Genomic DNA, 23,194 nt, shown 5'->3' with positions numbered 1-23,194 from the left:
TAGCGTTAAAAATAGCGCCTGAAATCCGCCCTCAAACAGCTGCTCCATTGTTTCCAGTGTGAAAGCCCGAGGGCTTTCACACTGAAGCGGTGCGCTGGCAGGACGTCAGGACAAGTCCTGCCAGCAGCTTCTTTGAAGCAGTGAAGGAGCGGTGTGTTTACGGCTCCTCCACCGCTGCGCCCCATTGAAATCAATGGGGCAGCGCTGCAATACCGCCGACAAAACACCGGTTTATGCCCTTTCTTGGCCGCTAGTGGGGGGTAAAAGCACCCCGCTATCGGCCGAAATGCACCGCAAATCCGGCGGTAAACGTCGCTAAAAATAGACGCTATGGGCGGCTCGGTGTGAAAGCCTTCTAAAAGTAATTCCTCTTACACTCTGCTACCCAAAACTCAGCATTTTTAGGCTTCATTCACACGGCCTTACCCTAGGTTCACATCTATGCTGTTGCGATTTATGCGTTTTCCTGCACGTTTTGCGCTTCAGAACACGCAATTTTGTTGCTTTTTTTGCGTGCAGTTTTAATGCGTTTTGCGTTTTTTTTCCCCCTCTTTAACAAACTGTAAATAGCCAGTTGTTAAGGAGTGCGTGGCCACCGCGTCCTTAACAACCGATTAGTCATCCCCTATCAGCATAGAATGAAAAAAACGGCGTGGGGTCCCCTCCCAATACATACCAGGCCCCCAGGGGGCACGCTGGGTCAACAACATCACAAGATGGCAGAGGTCACCCAGTGATGTTAGCGGGTTGCCCTGTTTCTTCGTTATTTAGGAACTGTTAGATGGAAGAGCTGGCAGATGGTGGAAACCTTCAGTGGGAGTGGAAAGTTTTTTTCTCTTTCTTCGGGTTGGCAGGTGTCGTGATTGATGATGGATTTACTTTGAGTGACTTTGTTTTTGTTTAATAAAGGAATTGTCAAAAACTGCCTACTGTCATTTTTTACACTACACTTTTTTTATTTTGGCGAATAAGTAGGGGCACGTACCTTACTCATTCACATGGGGGGAGGAAGCGGATCAGGTTGTAAATGGAAACATCCAGATTCCAAAAAGCCCCCCTGCCCGCAGACCCCCACAACTACTGGCCAGGGTTGTGGGGAAAAGGCCCTTGTCCTCATCAACCAAGCATATCTCCAGACCTAAACCCTATTGAGCATCTGTGGGGCATCCTCAAATAGAAGGTGGAGGAAGGCAAGGTCTCTAACTTCCACTAGCTCTGTGATGTCATCATGGAGGAGTGGAAAAGGACACCAGTGGCAACCTGTGAAGCTCTGGTGAACTCCATGCACAAGAGGGTTAAGGCAGTCCTGGAAAATAATGGTGGCCACACAAAATATTGAAACTTTGGCTGTGTGTTGAGTTATTTTGAGGGGGACAGCAAATTTACACTGTTATACAAGCTGTACACTCACTACTTTACATTGTAGCAAAGTGTCATTTCTTCAGTGTTGTCACATGAAAAGATATAATAAAATATTTACACAAATGTGAGGGGTGTACCCACTTTTGTGATATACTGTATATGCAAGTATTTTACTGGTCATTACGCGGAAACTTTTCTCCTAGAAAACACATGTGTAATAACATTAGTAGCGTTTTTATGGCTGTGTGCGTGAAAGCATACAGACATTTTTTTTTTTTCTCTGATCTAAATGCAGCCCATTTTTTTTTTCAATAAGAGCTGCATATAGATACAGTGCCTTGAAAAAGTATTCATACCCTTTGAAATTTTCCACATTTTGTCATGTTACACCCAAAAACGTAAATGTATTTTATTGGGATTTTATGTGATAGACCAACACAAATGGCACATCATTTTGAAGTGGAAGGAAAATGATAAATGGTTTTCAACATTTGTTACAACTAAATATGTAAAAAATGTGGCGTGCATTTGTATTCAGCCCCCCTGAGTCAATACTTTGTAGAACCACCTTTCGCTGCAATTACAGCTGCAAGTCTTTTTGGGTATATCTCTACCAGCTTTGCACATCTAGAGAGTGACATTTTTGCCCAGTCTTCTTTGCAAAATAGCTCAAGCTCTGTTGGATCGGATGGAGATCATCTGTGAATAGCAATTTTCAAGTCTTGCCACAGATTCTCAAATGATTTAGGTCTGGCCTTTGACTGTGCCATTCTAACACATGAATATGCTTTGATCTAAACCATTCCATTTTAGCTCTGGCTGTATGTTTAGGGTCATTGTCCTGCTGGAAGGTGAATCTCCGCCCCAGTCTCAAGTTTTTTTTAGACTCTCATGCCGCGTACACACGAGCGGATTTTCCGTCAGAAAAATCTTGGATGGTTTTTCCTACGGAATTCCGCTCAAGCTCGGCTTGCATACACACTGTCACACAAAAGTTCGCTGAACTTTCGACCGTCAAGAACGTGGTGACATACAACACTACGATGAGCCGAGAAAATTAAGTTCAATGCTTCCGAGCATGCGTCAAATTGTTTCCGAGCATGCGTAGTCATTTTGCGAGGCGAAATTGCTGCAGGCGATCGGAATTTCCAATCTGAACTTTTTCCAATCCAAAAATTGAGAACATGCTCCCAATCTTTTGCTGGCTGGAATTCGGCCATCAAAAGTCCGATGGAGCATACACACAGTCGCATTTTCCGACCAAAAGCTCTCATCAGTCTTTTTCTGTCCTAATTTCCGATCGTGTGTACGCGGCATAACAGGTTTTCTTCTAAGATTGCCCTGTATTTGGCTCCATCCATCCTCCCATCAACTCTGACTAGCTTCCCTGCCCCTGCTGAAGAAAAGCATCCCTGCAACATGATGCTGCCACCACCGTGTTTCACGGTGGGGATGGTGTGTTCAGGGTGATGTGCAGTGTTAGTTTTCTGCCACACATAGCGTTTTGCTTTTATGCCAAAAAGTTACATTTTGGTCTCATCTGACCAGAGCCATCTTTCACATGTTTGCTGTGTCCCCCACATGGCTTCTCGCAAACTGCAAATGGGACTTCTTATGGCGTTCTTATAACAATGGCTTTCTTCTTGCCACTTGCCACTTTATGCCAAATAAAGGCCAGATTTGTGGAGTGCACGACTAATAGTTGTCCTGTGGACAGATTCTCCTACCTGAGCTGTGGATCTCTGAAGCTCCTCCAGAGTTACCATGGACCTCTTGGCTGCTTCTCTGAATAATGCTCTCATGTCAGTTTAGGTGGACGGCCATGTCTTGGTAGGTTCTAGGTAGTTGTGCCATACTCTTTCCATTTTCGTATAACGGATCGAACAGTGCTCCATGAGATGTTCAAAGCTTGAAACATTTTTTTTATAACCTAGCACTGCTTTAAACTTCTCCAGAACTCTATCCCTGACCTGCCTGGTGTATTCCTTGGTCTTCACGATGCTGTTTGTTCACTAAGGTTCTCTAACAAACCTCTGAGGGCTTCAAAGAACAGCTGTATTTATACTGAGATTAAATTGCATACGGGTGGACTCTATTTACTAATTAGGTGACTTCTGAAGGCAATTGGTTCCAATAGATTTTAGTTAGGGGTATCAAAGTAAAGGGGGATGAATACAAATGCACGCCATACTTTTCACATATTTATTTGTAAAAAATGTTGAAAACCATTTATCACTTTCCTTCCACTTCACAATTATGTGCCACTTTGTGTTGCTCTGTCACATAAAATCCCAATAAAATACATTTACGTTTTTGGTTGTAACATGACAAAATGTGGAAAATTTCAAGGGGTATGAATACTTTTTCAAAGCACTGTAAGTAAAAAAAAAAAAACGTACAGATATCCGAGTTGCCGGTCAGTATTTTACGTGCATATACACAAATTGATGCAAATACACAAATAAAATGTTAATTTGAAGAGGTTAAACTTCCATTCTGAGAGCTAAAATGTATTTTACTGCATGCAAATAAGTGTGCAAATACGCACTAAATACACGCACAAAATAAATGAAAAGAAACTTTGACCAGGAATACTGATTTTCAAACTTCAGTACTTTGTACAAGTACCCTAAAAGTTTTGTTTTAACAAACGCTGCAGCAGCCAGAAATGGGGCACACTTCATTGGAGGTCATTTATTTTTACCATGCAAATGTACAATAATCAATTTTGCCCATACTTCAGCTTTAAAGAGGAGATGACTTTGCTTTGTGTGTTAGAAAGCTGCCATAGTCAGATAACGGACGTTTTTGGGAGTTTTTTTTTTAACAGCCTATAAACTCCCCTCTATGTTATCCTATGTGTCCATGCACACATGGATGTTTTTGGATGTTTATCAGCAGTGGAGTTTATGGGCTGTTTTCTGAACGCCATAATAATCACGTTCAGGAGTCGTTTTTCTGACCACAAAAAACACCAAACCCTCATAAACGCTCAAACGTGGCTCACCAGCGTTTTTTAACGTTTGTGATCCATTGAAAAAAAAACGCTAATAAACGCTATTGCAAAAACATTAAAAAAACTTTGAAAGACTCACTGCAAAGCTACTGCCATTTTTATAACGTTATTTTAACGTCCAGTGTGCACGGAGCCTGATTATTCACAGTGAATTGACGGATTGATTCATGGCTGATATTATTTGTTGTGAGTCAAAAACAATAGCAGATGAATGGTGCATTTAATTCAATGAAAGAAATATCAAATAAAGTTTTATATTTTATACAGAGAAATGATTATACATACATATTAAAAGGACTGCTTACCATAAGCAGTTTCTATTTGATTTGGCGCATTTCCTGTTTTCCAATGTACATTACGTCAATGCTATCAAAAATGTATGACTTTGTTAAATAAAATATACCCATTAACTTGTACATAGTTCTGTAGAAATATGGCATTGTGGAATGGAGCCTGGTTCACACCTATGCATTTTCTAGTGCGTTTTCAGTTTTGCAGAACTACAGTCCATTTAACATGGTTTCCCATGAGTCACGTTCACATCTGTGCATTTTACTGAAAGGGCCAGGGACTTTTTTCTGGTTTTTGGTTCCATAGTCTTCAATGGTTTAAAAACGTGTATTGAAAAACGCAAAATGCACCTGGAGTATGCAAACTGCAACCTGCATAGGTGTGAACCAGGCCTAAAGATAAACTTGCAGTGACTACTTATGGAATTAAGTTAAGATTACCAACCCAGTTTTAGGATCCTTACATGATTGTTGTATGCTGGTGTCTTGAAATGAGGGTTAATGTCTCCCTAGGCAGCAAGTTCCCTGATGGCGCCAAAGAAATGCTTTAGTTCAGCAACATTAATTTGTACATGCATTTCATTTTGATATACATCAAGGCAAATGGAAACTGACACTTCCATTAGTACTTGTGTAAACTGAGCTGTTTGGATTAAAAGAAACCTGTCACTGCTTTATAGCAAGTAGATTGGCATTTAAAATTAAAGGGGTTGTAAACCCTCGTGCTTTTTCACCTTAATGCATCTTATGCATTAAGGTGAAAAAACTTCTGACACTGACTGGCCCCGTAGCCCCCCCCCCCGTTTTACGCTTGTTCCCTCGGCGGAGACGCGCTCTACCTCTCTGCCCGGGGTTCTCGGCTCTTGATTGGATAGATTGATAGCAGCGCAGCCATTGGCTCCCGCTGCTGTCAATCAAATCCAATGACGTGGGTGCCGGGGTCGGGCCCGAGACGGCAGTCTGTGTGTATGCACGCAAATGCTGGACTCGGGAGTCGCACTCCCGCAAGGTAACCCCCAGCAAGAGAGCTCCTCCTAGGGGGTTTATCGATGTGAGGAGGAGCCACAAGCGCCGTTGAGGGACCCCAGAAGAGGAGGATCGGGGCCATACTATGCAAAACAAACTGCACAGTGGAGGTAAGTATGATATGTTTGTTATTTAAAAAAGAACAAAAAACAAGGGTTTACAATCACTTTAAGTCGTGGCACCATACATGAAGATCTCTTTCAGAGCACACTGGGAGCCCCTAAAACCCAAGACTTGCTGTTGTACACATAATAGTGTCAGGTAGGTAGCGGTGCTGTGTCTGGACCCTCCTGTGCTTCTGTGTTGGTCCAGCAGTGTGATGGATGGCCTCATAGACTAATGCTCGTGCAGGAACAGACTGGCCAAGGTGCCAAGTTCCTAGCTGAAGTCAGTAATTGCATAATAGTATGCCCCAGATTTTAGGGCTCCCAGGGCACTCTGGACAAGGTCTGAAGAGCACTGGACCATCAAAGATTCGCTGTGAGCACTTCCTTACATGTTCATCCTTGTTATGTGTCTTATCTGTAAATACAGTGACTTTAAAAAGTATTCATACCCATTGAAATTTTCCACATTTTGTCATGTATACCCCTAACTAAAATCTAGTGGAGCCAATTACCTTCAGAAGTCACCTAATTAGTAAATAGAGTCCACCTGTGTGTAATTTAATCTCAGTATAAATACAGGTGTTCTGTGAAGCCCTCAGAGGTTTGTTAGAGAACTTTAGTGAACAAACAGCATCATTAAGGCCAAGGAACACACCAGACAAGTCAGGGATAAAGTTGTGGAGACGTTTAAAGCAGGGTTAGGTTATAAAAAAAATCCCAAGTTTTGAACATCTCACAGAGTACTGTTCAACCCACCATCCAAAAATGGAAAGAGTATGGCACAACTGCAAACCTACCAAGACATGGCCGTCCACCTAAACTGACAGGCCAGGCAAGGAGAGCATTAATCAGAGAAGCAGCCAAGAGGCCCATGGTAAATCTGGAGGAGCTGCAGAGATCCACAACTCAGGTGGGGGAATCTGCCCACAGGGCAACTATTAGTCATGCACTCCACAAATCTGGCCTTTATGAAAGAGTGGCAAGAGAAAGCTATTGTTGAAAGAAAGCCATAAGACGTTTGCAGTTTGCGAGAAGCCATGTGGGGGACACAGCAAACATGTGGAAGAAGGTGCTCTGGTCAGGTGAGACCAAAATTGAACTTTTTGGCCTAAAGGCAAACACTATGTGTGGCGGAAAATTAACACTGCACATCGCCTGGAATACCCCAACCCCACCGTGAAACATGATGGTGGCAGCATCATGTTGTGGGGATGTTTTTTAGCAGGGACAGGGATGTTGGTCCGAAGTTATTGGGAAGATGGATGGGGCCAAATACAGGGCAATCTTAGAATCTGCAAAAGACTTGAGACTGGGGTGGAGGTTCACCTTCCAGCAGGACAACGACCCTAAACATACAGCCAGAGCTACAATGGAATGGTTTAGATCAAAGCATATTTATGTGTTAGAATGGCTCAGTCAAAGTCCAGACTTAACACCAATTGAGGATCTGTGACTTGAAAATTGCTGTTCACAGACTCTCTCCATCCAATCTGACAAAGCTTGAGCTATTTTGCAAAGAAGAAAGGGCAAAAATGTCACTCTCTAGATATGCAAAGCTGGTAGAGACATACTCAAAAAGACTGGTTGTAACAAGACAAAATGTGGAAAATTTCAAGGGGTATGAATACTTTTTCAAGGCACTGTATATATACAGTATATATCTATATGTAGCAATAACTAACGGTGGAGCTGCTGGTTTAAGCTGGCCTGTCCTCTTTGCTCTACACCCTTCTTAACCTCCCTATGATTATTTCAGATTTTAGGTGCTGAAAGCGGTACAATTATTTTGCACAGAAATTTGGCGTTTTATATTGTGGGCCTGTAATTCTTAGAAATAACTCACTTAAATCTGTCCAAACAAGAGTCTAGTAGACATCCCGGGTATTATAAAGTTTGAAAAACGAAATAAAAAATTATAATATAATAAATAACTATAAATAATAACAAATAATAATATAATAATAATAAAAATTATTCAATATTGTAATCAAATCAAAAACACTGAAATTTGCTCAGTTGCAGAATTGTCGCTTTCGTTACTTTTAGTGTTTGATGACGGATTTTCCCACAAATCACTATCACTCAATTCTGCAAGTGATTCTAATTTATTATCGCTGTTTTCTAGCTGCTCTGAAGCCACTTTTGATGTAAAGGGACAGTTTTGGTTGCTATGGACAATCTCCAGTATCCAGGCAGAAAGAACAGTATTTATAATATAAAACTGCATGCAGCACACTGGACAGACCACTAGGGACAAAGGGGATGTGTAATTATTTGATACAGTACTGTAATCTGTAAGATTACAGTATACTGTATCTATACTGTGTGTTTCACTTTTTGAATTTGCCGCCGAACTCCGTCCCCGTGCGTCGCAACGCTCGCAGGGAACGGAGTTCGGCACTGTGAATCGAGCGAGACACGGCGGCTCGCCGATCACAGCGGAGAGACATCGCAGAATCCAGGGGACAAGGTAAGTAAACTCTTCCTGGATCCTGCGATGCGATCCCGAGTCTGGCTCGGGGATACCGCTTTTGGTATTGAAAATCCACCCCGAGCCAGACTCGGGAATACCGCCAGGGGGGTTAAATTGTTCACTCCCCTTGACACAACTGTAGTGCAGTGTTGAAATAATATGAGCATTAACTTTAACCCACAATATACACTTACAATAAGGATTACCTCTACCTGGGTACTGGTAGCTCCACCTGTAGGAGAAATGGCACACGAACTTCAATAATGACCAGAAATAACTTCTTTCTTTGAATAAGTAATATATTTATATAAAGAGCTATTTCAATAAATATACTATCACACCAACGTAGTGTGATAGTATAAGAAATTATATGACAATAAATAACAATCACAGAAATATATATATATATATTGGTATGAATCTATACCTGGGAGCTCCTCCTGCTCTAGACCTTAGAGTCGCTATACTAAAATGCAGGGCCCTGCAATGAAAAAGGTAGTCCAGACGTCTTCAGTCTTCGCTAGCTCTTATGATTGTAATCCGTATAGAGGGTTCCTCCTGGGTGTTGCGCAGTGTAGTATAACACACTAAAACAATTGTAATCCAAATGAGTGACTAGGTGTCTTTATATGAAGAAACAAAACATCTAACATCCGCTCTTGAACGCTGAAGTCTATTTGGATGTAATACTCTCAGACTTAACTTGTTCCGTGGGACTATCAGTCCCAGCAACACTCTGTACAGTTCTAAAGATGTGTGTGTAATACTCAATTAAACTTCTGGGTATCAACCCTCTCACCACACGGGATCCAGGCAGGTGGATGTCTCCGGTTCAGCAGTTCTCAGTTCCGTATTGAAGCACCACCACGCCGTCACACTGTTCCGTCCACAAACGTCCGGGAGTCCTCGGTTAACTCTCCACGGGTCCTCCGGAACAATCACGTCTCTTGTCCGGCTCACTGCGATGCGATGGCAGGATATTGCAGCTGCTCCGCTCCTTCGCAAGGTAGGCCGCAACCCTGTGGGACACACACACACACCCACAGAGACCTGCTGGCAGGCCACGCGTCCCAGGAACAAGAGACCTAAAATGGCCGCTGCTTACCCTTTTATATCCTCCCACAATGCAGTTCAGTTCTGACTTTGTCCAGGAGCATTGTGGGTGGGTCAAAGCTACAGTTCCGAAGTAAACAGTGAATCACTTCCATGTCACTTAATCCTGAGACGTAAACTTATTGTGCTTTATCAATTGTCCACAAGATGGCACTAACACAACTATTGTACTGAATAATACACATAGAGCTAGAAACAACAGTTGTCAGCGCTACATATATATAGATATATATATCTATATATAGATATATATATATATCTATATATATATCTATATATAGATATATATATATATCTATATATAGAAACACGGGGTAGTTGGCTCTTGATGCCTCTAGATGCCTTTTTACAGTGAACCTAGTAGCCCGCTTTTATTAATACTGCAGAAAGCAAAACAACAGTCCCAGGGATCTTCTCCAGCTTCAGCAGAATACAAAAACTGGAAAATGACAAGCCACCTGGCTCAGAAGCTCACTCAGCTTCAACTGCAATACCATGCTGCACCTCTTATCAGTCTCTCTGATTGTGCTGTCCAGGACTCCTGGATACTTGGCTCTCTAGCCTTTAGTCGCAGCATCCTGCTGCACAGCCCTCCTCTGGCCTATGAAATGGGGTTCTCCTGACACCCTGATAGGAGCCAACCTGACTCCTGGAACGAGACCTGGTGCCCCTGGCTGGGGCCCTCTCACCCCTCTGTGAGTCACTCGGTCTCTTGGCTTCTGGCCGGGCACCTCTGACCCCTCAGTGAGACCTTCTGTCTTTTGGCTTCTGGCTGGGCACCTCTGACCCCTCAGTGAGACCCTCTGTCTCTTGGCTCCTGGCTGGGGCCCTTTGACCCCTGGGTGAGACCTTCTGTCTGTTAGCAGGGTATTAAAATAATGCTTTGGAAGCTTCTTGTTTCCAGAGAAAACTTGACTTTCATGGAGAAATAGCTTAACATATCTTACAGCATATCTTTATCATGGATATCAAGGAAGAGAACACAAATGAGTGCATTGAGCATAGATAATGCAACGATAATGCAATGACAATACATCCTGTTATATCGTAAAATTCATACTATAACACTATAATGCTGTAGTTGGCGCTGTAGCGCCACCTGCTGCATAGATAAGTATAATGCATACAGTGTTTAGTTCACAGTACTTTACATTACATGCTGTTGTTCTTCCAACACCATCTCCCACACTGGAAGTGGTCTCCAAATTGGAAGCTCTGAGCTATCTTCAGAGTATATAACGACCCTGCACACCTGTGTACTCACACAGATTGCAAGCACCTGATAAACTCCAGACTTGGTATTTATTCTAGGTTCACACCTATGCGTTTTTGCATGCTGCTTTTTTGTGGGCTCCCATGCCTGAGTTTACGCAAAAAAAAAGGTGCATACACCTTTTCAAAAATACGGCAGCAGGAAAATCGCATGGTCTTTTTTGACCATGCATTTTCCCTGTGGTTCCCGCACATGCACTGTGATTTTACATGCGTAGGGGTGCCATTCAGAATGAATGGCAGCCCTGCACGTTTTTGCAGAGAGAATAGTGCGTTAGTTGAACTGTATAAAACAGGAAAGGGATATAAAAAGATATCCAAGGAACTGAGAATGCCAATCAATAAGGGGTTCTGTTGAAACCAAAACCACAGTCAGGTAGACCAACTAAAATTTCAGCCACAACTGCCAGGAAAATTGTTCGGGATGCAAAGAAAAACCCATAAATAACTTCAGGTGAAATACAGGACTCCCTGAAATCATGTGGCGTGGCTGCTTCAAGATGCACAATAAGGAGGTACTTGAAGAAAGATGGGCTGCATGGTCGAGTCACCAGAAGAAAGCCATTGCTACCCAAATGCCACAAAGTATCCTGCTTACAATCTTACAATAAGCCAAACAGCACAGAGACAAGCGTCAAACCTTCTAGCACAAAGTCATTTGGAGTGATAAGACCAAAATTGAGCTTTTTGGCCACAACCATAAACACTACATTTGGAGAGGAGTCAACAAGGCCTATGATGAAAGGTACACCATTCCTACTGTGAGACATGGAGGTGGATTGCTGATGTTTTGGGGATGTGCGAGCTACAAAGGCACAGGAAATTTGGTCAAAATTTATGGCAAGATGAATGCAGTATGTTATCAAAAAATATTGGAGGAAAATTTGCATTCATCAACCAGGAAGCTGCGCATGGGATGTACTTGGACATTCCAACATGACAATGATCCAAAACACCAGGCCAAGTCGACCTGTCATTGGCTATAGCAGAATAAATTGAAGGTTCTGGAGTGGCCATCTCAGTCTCCTGACCTCAATATCATTGAGCCCCTCTGGGGAGATCTCAAACGTGCAGTTCATGCAAGACAGTCCAAGAATTTACAGGAACTGGAGGCTTTTTGCCAAAAGGAATGGGCAGCTTTACCATCTGAGAAGATAAAGAGCCTCATCCACAAATACCACAAAAGACTTCAAGCTGTCATTGATGTTAAAGGGGGCAATACACGGTTTTAAGAACTGGGGTATGTAAACTTTTGATCAGGGTCATTTGAGTAGTTTGTGTTGTCATGATTTAAAAAGGGTAAACACAGTTGAATGATAATAAATGGCTTCATCCAAACACTAACCATGAGTGAAAGAAAAGTTTTTGTGTTATCATTCATATTCTCTGAAAAATGGCCAAGAAATCATAAATTCTGCCAGAGTATGTAAACTTATGAGCACAACTGTGTGTGTGTATATATATATATATATATATATATATATATATATAAAAACATGCAGTCTTATCAGTAGCATTCTGTAACTAGATATAATCCAGCTGTCTTCCTAATACCACTCTGCAGTCATTCAGTCTATAAGAGCCCTTTCACACTGAGCCGCCCCGGGCGTCGGTGGTATAGCGGTGCTTTACCGCCGTTTTTGTGGCGCTATTAAAGGGTGCCTGCAAAGCGCTACTAGAGTGGCGCTTTGCTGGCGGCGCTTTGCTGGCGGCGCTGCCCATTGATTTCAATAGGCAGGGGCGCTATATATATATATATATATATATATATATATATAATGTTATATATATATATATATATAATGTTATATATATAATGGTCCTTTTCTGACGCCCTGCCAGCGCACAGCTCCAGTGTCAAAGCCCTCGGGCTTTGACACTGGAGTGAATGGAGCCGCTGTTTCAGGGCGCTTTACAGGCGCTATTTTTAACGCTATAGCACCTGCAAAGCGCCTCAGTGTGAAAGGGGGGGTCTAAAGCATTTCAAATTATGAATTTAAACATTATGACATTGTTACAAAATGCTTCCTATCTACAGTATGTATGGTTCGGTTGCTATGTAATACATAAACTAAAATGATCTTACATTGCTGAGACGTGGTATAAACCTGTAACAACACAGGCACATGGGTGGCAGATGTTGCAACTGCTTCCATCGCCCCTAGTGGCCAGCTTGGAATCTGATTCAGGAATGTTTATTTCCCCCTCATTGCATCAATAAAACCATAATCGTGAGGTCTTTATTAGCTATATTAGACTTTCATGTTCACCAGTTTTTATTTGTATGAGGCATGTATAGCTGGTAGGCTAATAAAGGACCTGTAATAAGAGGACTATGTGGGCTGTCATTGCTGACTTCTGTAAATTCTAGCTGATCTGCCGCCATACTGGCCAGGGTCTGGCGTTAATACTTTCTTTGTCACTGAACCTTTTTCACTGAATTTTGTCACTGAACCTTTGTCACTGAATTTTTTTTTTTTAGCAGAGACCCTAGAGAATAAAATGGTGATAATTGCAATATTTTATGCCACATGGTTTTATGTCACACAATTTTTTGGGGAAAAAGATGCTTTCATGAATTAAAAAAAAACTAAGCAGTAAAGTTAGCCAAATTTTCTTGTAATGTGAAAGATGTTACGCCAAGTAAATAGATACCTACCTGTCATGCTTTGAAATTGTGCACACTCACACACTGCGCACAATTTTAATTTTTTTTTACATTGTCACTTTAAAAAAAATAATTATGATCACTTTTATTGCTGTCACAAGGAATGTAAACATTCCTTGTGACAGTAATAGGTGGTGACAGGTACTCTTTATGGAGGGATCGGGGGTCTAAAAGACCCCCACATCCCTCCTTTGCACTTCAAAGTATTCAGATCGCCGAAAACGACGATTCTGAATACTGTCATTTTTTTTTTAAATCAGCGCCATTGGCAGCCGAGTAAACCAGAAGTGGCGTTGTGATGTCCCTTCCGTATTTTTACATAGGAGACTGTAACGAAGCCGTTTCCGGCTTTGTTCCAGCCTCAGCCTAGCCGGCGGAAGTGCCGGATCGTGGATCGGGAGGGGGGGGGTGTCCTCTCCCGCTCCCTTAGGATAATAGCCAAGCGGCATCAGTTGTTATCCCTAAAGAGCCAACCACCTGCTCTAAAAAATGGTGCTGCAGGCATCACCCTGGTATAACCCCTTCAAGCTGAGGCCGCATATGTGCGTATGGTCGGCACTAAAGGGTTAATTTTTCAAAACAAATTCACCATCCATCCACATCTCCATGCTTTATTTTACTGAGAAATCACTTTGAAAAACACCCCCTAACATTTCCGGCAGTGGCCATCTTGAGTAAAGGCAAATGATTTATGTAGCATTTACTTCCAGGAATCCATCTGCTCTTAGCTCAGGCATGCAGGCAGAAGGCTGTGCTAAGCTGAGAAAACCGTTCCTCCCCTCCTGAAGACTCCTGGGATGTATGACATCATTTGCCTAGGCATGGAAACCAGGAAGTAACTGAAGAAATGTAAAAAAGTCTAAAACAAGCAAATATAATGTACTTTCCTATATATTTACTAATGCTAGCAGCATGAGTATTACAGATAGGCATTGTTGATTAAGAGAGTGAAGTTCCACTTTAGAGGGTTAGTCCACCTTTATTTACTTTTCCCAAAAACCTCCCTATGCATTACCGTGTCTATAATACATTAACATTCTGTGCTCCATTTTGTAAAAAAAAACAAAATGCTTGTATTTTTTGATACTCATATAACTGTCCTCCCCTCTCCATCCTGCAGATGACAGGACAAACCCAGCATTGGTTGCGCAATCCCAGAAACCCATGAACGAGCACTGAGCTTCGTTCCCTACCCATGCATGAACAGTCTGCTCTCTCTTAGCTCAGCAAGAATGCAGAAGCAAGAGTGAAAGAGAGTAGATTGCGCATGCGTAGGTAGGGAACAAAGCCAAATGCTTGTTCATGAGTTTTCTGTTTTTAATTCATTTACTATGTCAAATTCCCACTCATATCTTTACGGCTCATATTTTTACAACTCTTTTTATTCCCATTATGGTCATGATGATTTCAAGGGGCTCTTGCACCCATTCATATTCTCCTTTTTATATTTGATTTTTTTCTATTATACATTACTTTTTATGGTATAAACCTCCTGATTTCAATTCCTTTTGTTAAAATTTTCCATAATTTTATTGCCTATATTCTCCTCAGTTTTGTTTATTTCATCCTATACTCTGTAGCCTGTTTCTAATATACCCCTATATACATCAGCAACACGTTGATTACATGTTTCTGTCCACATCGGCTTTTCCTCCTAAATCAGACTCACACACGAGCACCAGAAAATCTATCCCAGGCCTCTTGCAACCCCGAGCATGCACAGCAGCTCTGAAATGCATGCTTTCCGAAAGTGGGCCAGCTGCTGGGATGTACATCGGGTATAGAGCAACCACGCCAGTGAAGACATCTTCATCGCAGAGTGGCCTGCATCCTTCTGTACACTTTCTTATGTATGACCTCAAGTGATTAAGTCCACAAGTGATTAAAGTAACCTTGTACTCAGGGCCACTGTTAGAAATCACAGGGTCCTGTACAGCCTACCTGACGAGGGCCCCTTCTACCCCCACCTCTGGCCCCGTATCTGACCCAATCCTGCTGACTACTGGTGTTTTCTTGGGACCAAGAGCTGTTTTCGTAGCTCAGTCTTTGTGCTGGGAGAGTGCTCCCAGTGCATAAACATGGCCTGACCAGCGACATATATGTGCATATGTGTGTGGCTGTTAAAGCCCAGCCTTTTGCCACTGCACATATGGGTTACTGGGGTGTAAAGGGGTTAAAGAGGAGTGGTTGGGGGCAGTAAAAAAGCATCTCAGCTGCACATTTGTACTACCCCCCCAAACACAAGTGTAAAGTAGTTTCTTATGCCGCGTACACACAATCGGAAATTCGGCCAGCAAAAGACCGATGAGAGCTTTTGGTCAGAAATTCTGACCGTGTGTATGCTCCATCAGACTTTTGCTGGCGGAATTCCCGCAGGAAAAGATCGAGAGCAGGTTCTCAATTTTTCGGTCGGAAAAAGTTCCTATCCGAAAATGCGATCGTCTGTACAAATTCCAACGCGCAAAATTCCTACACATGCTCGGAAACAATTCGACGCATGCTCGGAAGCAACTTAATTTTTATCGTAGTGTTGTACGTCACCGCGTTCTTAACGGTCGAAAGTTCAGAGAACTTTTGTGTGACCGTGTATATGCAAGGCAAGCTTGAGCGAAAATCCGCTCGTGTGTACGCGGCATTACTGTGTTTGTCATAAGCATAGCATTATGGTAATAGCACAGCACAGCAGGTGCTGTAAAGCTCTGTCACAGTGTCCATGGCAGTTGGGTGCTGACTGTGCTGTAACACACAGTACAACCATAAGTTAATAAAGTCAGAATACAACAGCCATGTGACACCATGACAGAGCCTTACAGCACCTGCTGTGTGATTACCATGATGATCATAAAATGAGCACAGTGAAGAATCTGGGAACTCTAAGCAGATATCAGTATAACTCACAGCGCAGCTACTCCATCTGCCACTGCTGCCGACATTAAACTTGCTGCTCCCTGCTGTTACCTGCTTCCCATCAGTCATGGCACCTGAGGTTGTGGAGCAGAGCATGTAAATAAAATCTTTCCGCCAGGGAAGGCAGTGGGCAGCCAGCCTGAAATACATCATGCAGCACAGAATTTTTTACCTGCGCCTCAAAATAGAAAAAAAAAAGTCCTCTGCTCTCACCACCTGGGTCCCTCTGTTGACCTGATGGGACCCAGAAGAATGTAATTATACACCTCCCAAGCAGAGAGGAAATTTAAAGCTGCCCAGGCTCCCTGATGGGGCCCGGGCTCGGTACAATAGGACTGGTTGTACTGCCTTATCAGCGGCCCTACTTGTACTAACCACTAACTGAGATAATGAGATTTGACAAACCCAAAACTGAATGGGAAGAGTGAAGTTCTACTTAACAGTGTGTTCCCCTCATTTCTCAAAAATCCAAAGGTCAGCCACAAAAACAGTCAGATTAAAAGCTTAAAGTACCATTGACAGGGCACAGGCAGCTAAAAGAATGCAGCAGTGGCATTAAACTCTATTAGCAAAATGTTGTAACCCCCCTCCATTAAGCCCCAGTCTTCTAATACAGTCATGTTGTAAGTGTCTGATATGTCACTCTGCAATACATGGATGGTTTTCTACACAGATTTAGGTTCCTGTTTTGATGGAATTAGACTCATAGAAAGTGATTATGCTAAGATGTAAGAAAATATCAAACTGGTAGACATCAAATAAACCTGTAATAACGGGTCCAGGAGCCTGATGGGGGACATTGGACCTCCTAGGAGAAACATACCTTTGGAATTTGTAGAGTTGTGTCCGGTTATGGATAAAGTTTAGCACCTTATCCCAAGAATTCGATTATTCAAAAAGGGGAAAGTTTGGGAAGAGATTATAACAGCACTTACAAATAATAATGGAAACCATACAAATATATATAAATAAAAATATAATGAAGTTTTACTAGAAACATAATTAAAACTGTTAACAAAACATGGCAGTTTGTTGAGTTTTGTTGAACATCTCCATTATGGTGGTCAAATATAGAGGGTTCCAGTTGAACAAAATTTGAGTAGTCGTATATTATCCCGACATGTTTCGACTCATGGCTTCATCAGGGGATATACGAATCAACCAAAAGTTACCAGAAGAACTATACAGAAACAAAAAATACTACATAAGAAAATACGTCAAAATAAACATATCACATTACACAGAGAGAACAAGAAATCCTTTGTCAAAAGTTCACCAAAAAACAGGAGCTTACCACCTCAGAGCCCCCAAGAGGGTCACCCACGAAGGAAGGACCACCATGGGGAGGAGGCACTGTGCAGCCACAGAGAGCACACAACGACCAGGCTGACGCGAAGAAAACAAGATGAATCCTAAATATGTGTGATTTATATCAGAATTGGAAAATCGCACCAAAATGCAGATAGCACAGAGGTGCATAAAGGATAAACCCTAATTAATATAGGGGAGATTCCAAAATAGGATACTCACTTAAAAGCACTAGTAATCAGAGCATAAGGGGGAGGGCGCCTGTATACAGAGAACCATAGGTCCAATAGAGACACGATACAAGATACTGAAATGAAGGAGGGGATGTTATTAAATGGAGTCAAAATCCTAGCATTTACCATAAAGGTAACTCAGTTAAAAATCTACATATACTTTTCATTTTAAAGGATTATGAAAACATTTTAAAAATGTCATATGATAATTAGTTATATTGCATGTAATAAATTCAAGGAATTTAGAATAGTCAGATATCCGTCAATTAATTGGATTTTAATGGATCAGTGCGGAAGGCACATATGACTAATGTCTCACTCTGTCATAAAGAACTGATATGAGGGATATCACAAAATGAATTATGTATTGACAAAAAAGTAAAAAGAAAAAAAAAAAGGTATTGGATAATACAAAAATGGATCTCAGATATGTAACCTGAAGATCAGGGCCCCCAGTGAGGGCAAGAGATGTCATAGTCCTGAAAAAATGTGGGACTAGTGACCACATATCGGTAACCCACAAAACATGGTGAACGAAGCAAATGAGTTCAAATTAGAAATAAAACAAACAAACATTTATAGAAATGTTTATATTATTTCTAATTTGAATTAATTTCCTTCGTTCACCATGTTTTGTGGGTTACCAATATGTGGTCACTGGTCCCACATTTCAGGGCTATGACATCTCTTGCCCTCATTGGGGGCCCTGAACTGTGGCATCCCCTGGGGTGATAGGCGCATTTGCGACCATATGGACGCCCAGGGTGCTGAGGGGGTCCAGTCCTCCAGTCAGCGCCTGTTCTGCGCTGCTGTGCTGCTCCTGTCTCCCTTCCCTCAAGATGTTTTTCATCACGTGGTGTCCATCTGATCTCGAGCACCACCAGTCTCTTTCCTTATGGTGTTGCTCCTTTCCTTCTCCTAAACCAGTGGGCCGCCTCGACTAACTTGTTGGATGAGTGGCAATCCAGGTGCGGTGATTGGTTGGATCCACCTTTCCTGTCCTTGTCGATGATCGTGCCCCCTCCCCTTGTGTTCGCTGCTTGGCCCTCTGGTTATTGTAGTTTGGGGAGCATCCGCATTTGGTCGGTGACGTCAGGCAAAGATTGAGTAGTCGTATATATTATCCCGACATGTTTCGCCTTATGGCTTCATCATACGAATCAACCAAAAGTTACCAGAAGAACTATACAGAAACAAAAAATACTACATAAGAAAATACATCAAAATAAACTACTCTGAAAATGAATTAATCTGCACTGGATCCAAGACCAAGCAAACTTTGCTTTACTTTTCACTTCTATAACCATTTATTTTGCTGCAGTTGTTGCCTGGTTTGTAATACTCTTTTTCTGTAAATATTTTCTCGCACAATTTTTCTTTTTTTTTAAACAATATTTTAAAATTGTTAAGCTAAATATCTGAATGATGGTCAGATTTAAAGAACCTTTGCCTCTGAAGGCTACCATATTTTAAATGTCTGTTACATTCCTGTCTGGACGTGGTGGCAAGTTTTAAATGAACCCTTTCACCGCTCACAGACCAGCCTTTATTCTCCTCGATACTGCAATCAGCTGGGTATTAAGGTCCTGGAGTCTGCTCTGTTTGCTCCACTATAATCCACCATCCAAATAATAGGCGGCACACCAAAGACATTAAAAGGGATTGTAAAGCCAGAAGGTTTTTTTTATCTTAATGCATTCTATGCATTAAGATAAAAAGCCTTCTGTGTGCAGCAGCACCCCCTAATACTTACCTGAGCCCCATCTCTATCCAGCGATGTCCATGAGTCCCTAGGCCATCCAGGACTCTTCCTCCTGATTGGCTGAGACACAGCATCGGCGCCACTGGCTCCCGCTGCTGTCAATCAAAGTCAGTTAGCCAATCAGGAGAGAGTGGGGGTGGCGGCAGAACCACAGCTCTGTGTCTGAATGTGTCTGACACATTGAGCTGCAGCAGGGCTCAGGTGCCCCCATAGCAAGCTCCTTGCTGTGGGGGCACTCAACAGGAGGGAGGGGCCAGGAGCACCAGAGTGGGACCAGAGAAGAGGAGGATTCAGGCTGCCGTGTGCAAATCCACTGCACAGAGCAGGTAAGTATAACATGTTTGTTATTTGAAAAAAAGCAAAAAAAAAAACTTTACAATCATTTTAACTTCAGCCAAGGTTTACTGGAATGACAGCACACTGTTCACTCCCACCCCAACCTATTTCACCCACAGCAGGGCTTAATCATAGGAATACATGATTAAGCCCTGCTGTGGGTGAAAAATGTTGGGGGCATGACTTTGAATGAAAGTGAGCAGTGGGCTGTCATTGCAATAAACCTTGGCTGGTGTTGAACATCTTCAGTGTGCGGCCCATTATTTGTATGGAAACATTTCATAAAAGTCAGAGTGTTGTCCAGCAAGCTGGAAATGTATGCACGTTGTGAGGCTGAGAGTGTATTATCACATTAACTAAGAAATGTAATGCTATTATTTTGCAGCAGGCACACTAAAGTGCCTGGTTCTTCCCAGACCCTACCTCCTGCCTCTTCAGTGCACTGCTTGAGCACCTTAAAAGCCAGAGTTTTCAGGTATCACTGTCTTACTAATGCAGGCATAAATGCCTGAATACCTTGTTGCCAAGTCCAGTCACTTTGGCATGGGAAGCAAGAGGTGAGCTGTCTAGGCCTAAGCAAATGTTGACTTTTGGAATGTTGATATTTTTATAGAAGTGCTAAAGGGTTCCAGCAGCAAACTGGGAAGCCGTTTTGCTCTCTGCAGGTAGAAACAGGCACATTTGGATTCCTGCTATAAGATTTCAGTGTTACTTAATGAGTAGTCACTACAGAGTTCGTTTTACATTTAGGACACTGCGGATGCAAAAACCTTCTTAAAGAAGCAAGGGACAGATTATTTTTATGCATTGGATCGATTTTTGTATTTATAAATCAAACAGCAGGCAGTAACATTGTTATATTGGGACCAAGTGGCAGATTTATCTAGAAATGAAATGGGTAAACCAAGTATATTTTTGCAAGAGCACTGGCAAACACAATAAACTAGTGACATTCTAAAATAAGAAAAATGATAGAACTGCCCAACAGCTTGTCGCTGGGCACTAGGGTGATCTATATAAAAGAGACAAAAGCCATAAAGCACGTGTTCTTTACAGAGCAAAATATACAACAGCATGCATAATATCAAACAAGAATGGGATTCTGTGACTTTCATTGCAGAGGAATTATTACCAGTTACTACCTACTTCAGGAGTTATATTCTGTAGCTGAGGTATACCGTAAAAGCAATTTTAAACCTGCCAAAGTCAGAGCACCCATAAGTTTATAATGATCAACGTTGCTAAAAATAAAGTGCCTTTGGACAAGTAAATATGTGCAGTGGTGTTACTAATTACCATATTAAAAGATTGTTGGTTGTAATGTAAAATTTCAATTAGAGCTGCACGATTCTGGCCAAAATGAGAATAACAATTTTTTTGCTTAGAATAAAAAGATCACGATTCTCACGTCGTAAAATCTTTCACATTATGAAAAAAAAATTGGGCTAACTTTACTGGTTATTTTTTATTTATTTAATTTATTAAAGTATTTTTTTTCCAAAAAATTGCATTTGAAAAAAATACAGTGAGACATAAAATGTTGCAACATCCACCATTTTATTCTCTAGGGAGTCTACTAAAAAAAATTATTTATATATATATATATATATATATATATATATATATATATATATATATATATATATATATATATATATATATATATAATATAATGTTTGGGGGTTCTAAGTAATTTTCTAGCAAAAAAAAAAAAAAGATTTTAACTTGAAACCAACAAATGTCAGAAAAAGGTTTAGTGTTTAAGTGGGTAAACTTTCCTTATTTACACACAAGTCTATTTCATTGACAAATTGTTACAAAGTTTCTAGTTAAGTTCAACTTATAAAGAATGAAAAAGAATTCTTGGCAGACTGCCCGGTTTTTTCCTTCCTTTCTTTTGAGGGCTGTGGCTTCAGAAGAGCAAGAATCATGAAACACTTTAGTCAAGAACAGGGAAAAAATCGCGATAACGATTCTTGACGATTAATCATGCAGCTCTAGTAAGAGGCCAATTATAGTTATATAGTTGGTAGGTTTGAAAAAAGAAACTAGTCCATCCAGTTCAACCTGTGGTGTGTGTGCGTGTGTTCATGTCAATAGTACATTGTATATCCCTGTATGTTGTGATCATTAAGGTGCTCATCTAATAATTTTTTTAAACTATCGACGCTCCCTGCTGATACCACTGCTTGTGTAAGAGGATTCCCCATCCTTACCGCTCTGACAGTAAAGAACCCTCTACACAGTTTAGGGTTAAACCGCTTCTCTTCCAACTTCACTGAAAGGCGTCATGTCTTTTTCAATTCTCTTTCACTGAAAAGTTTTTTTTCCCTATGCTAGGGTCACCTGTACGGTATTTGTACATTGCTAACAAGTGTCTCTTCTCCAGAGAGAATAAGTGCAATGCTTGTAGTCTTTCCCCATAGTTGAAATCCTCTAGTCCCTTTATTAGCTTTGTTGCCCTTCTCTGGACTCTCTCCAGTTCCAGCACATCCCTCCTGAGGACTGGTGCCTAGAACTGGATGGCATATTCCAGGTGCTGCCGGACCAGAGTCTTGTAGAGTGGGAGAATTATTGTTTTATCTCTGGAGAGAATCCCCTTTTTAATACATGCCAATATTCTCTTTGCTTTGCTTGCAGCATCTTGGCATTGCATGCCATTCCTGAGCCTATCATCTACTAGGACCCCCAGGTCCTTTTCTATCCTGGATTCCCCCAGAGGTTCTCCCCCCAGTGAGTAACCTGCGTTCATATTTTTAGCACCCAAATGCGTTTAGATTTTTCAACATTAAACCTCATTTGCCATGTAGTTGCCCACCCCATTATTTTATTTAGGTCTTCTTGTAAGGTTTCCACATTCCCCACAGAAGTTATTGCCCTGCTTACCTTTGTATCATCCGCAAATATTGAGATTGAGCTGTTTATCTCATTCTCTATATTGTTTATGAATAAATTAAACAGAATTGGTCCCAGGACAGATCCTTGGAGGATCACTTACCACACTGGACCATTCTGAGTATGTGCTATTTATCGCCACCCTTTAGACGTGACCCTGTAACCAGTTTTCAGTCCAGGTACTCACCCTATGGTCAATGCCGAAAGACCTCAGTTTGTAAAGTAAACGTTTGTGTGGAACTGTATCAAATGCCTTTGCAGAATCCAGATACATCACGTCTACGGGCCTTCCTTTATCTAGATGGTGGCTCACTTCTTCATAGAATGTTAATAGATTGTTCTGGCAAGAACAATTCTTCATGAATCTGTGCTGATTACTACTAATGATACTGTTTTCATTACTAAAATCTTGGATATAGAATATAT

At 41.6% G+C, this 23,194-nt stretch overlaps 1 protein-coding gene across 1 annotated transcript in view; it reads left to right on the top strand.

The window, feature by feature from the left end:
• VOPP1 (VOPP1 WW domain binding protein) overlaps window positions 1-23,194 on the top strand; it is a 194,724-nt gene that overhangs the window by 90,890 nt on the left and 80,640 nt on the right. The window lies entirely within an intron of this gene.

This window comes from Aquarana catesbeiana, linkage group LG05, assembly GCF_042186555.1.
Source record: "Aquarana catesbeiana isolate 2022-GZ linkage group LG05, ASM4218655v1, whole genome shotgun sequence".
NCBI classification, from domain to species: domain Eukaryota; kingdom Metazoa; phylum Chordata; class Amphibia; order Anura; family Ranidae; genus Aquarana; species Aquarana catesbeiana.
This window is presented reverse-complemented; position numbering and strand designations above follow the sequence as displayed.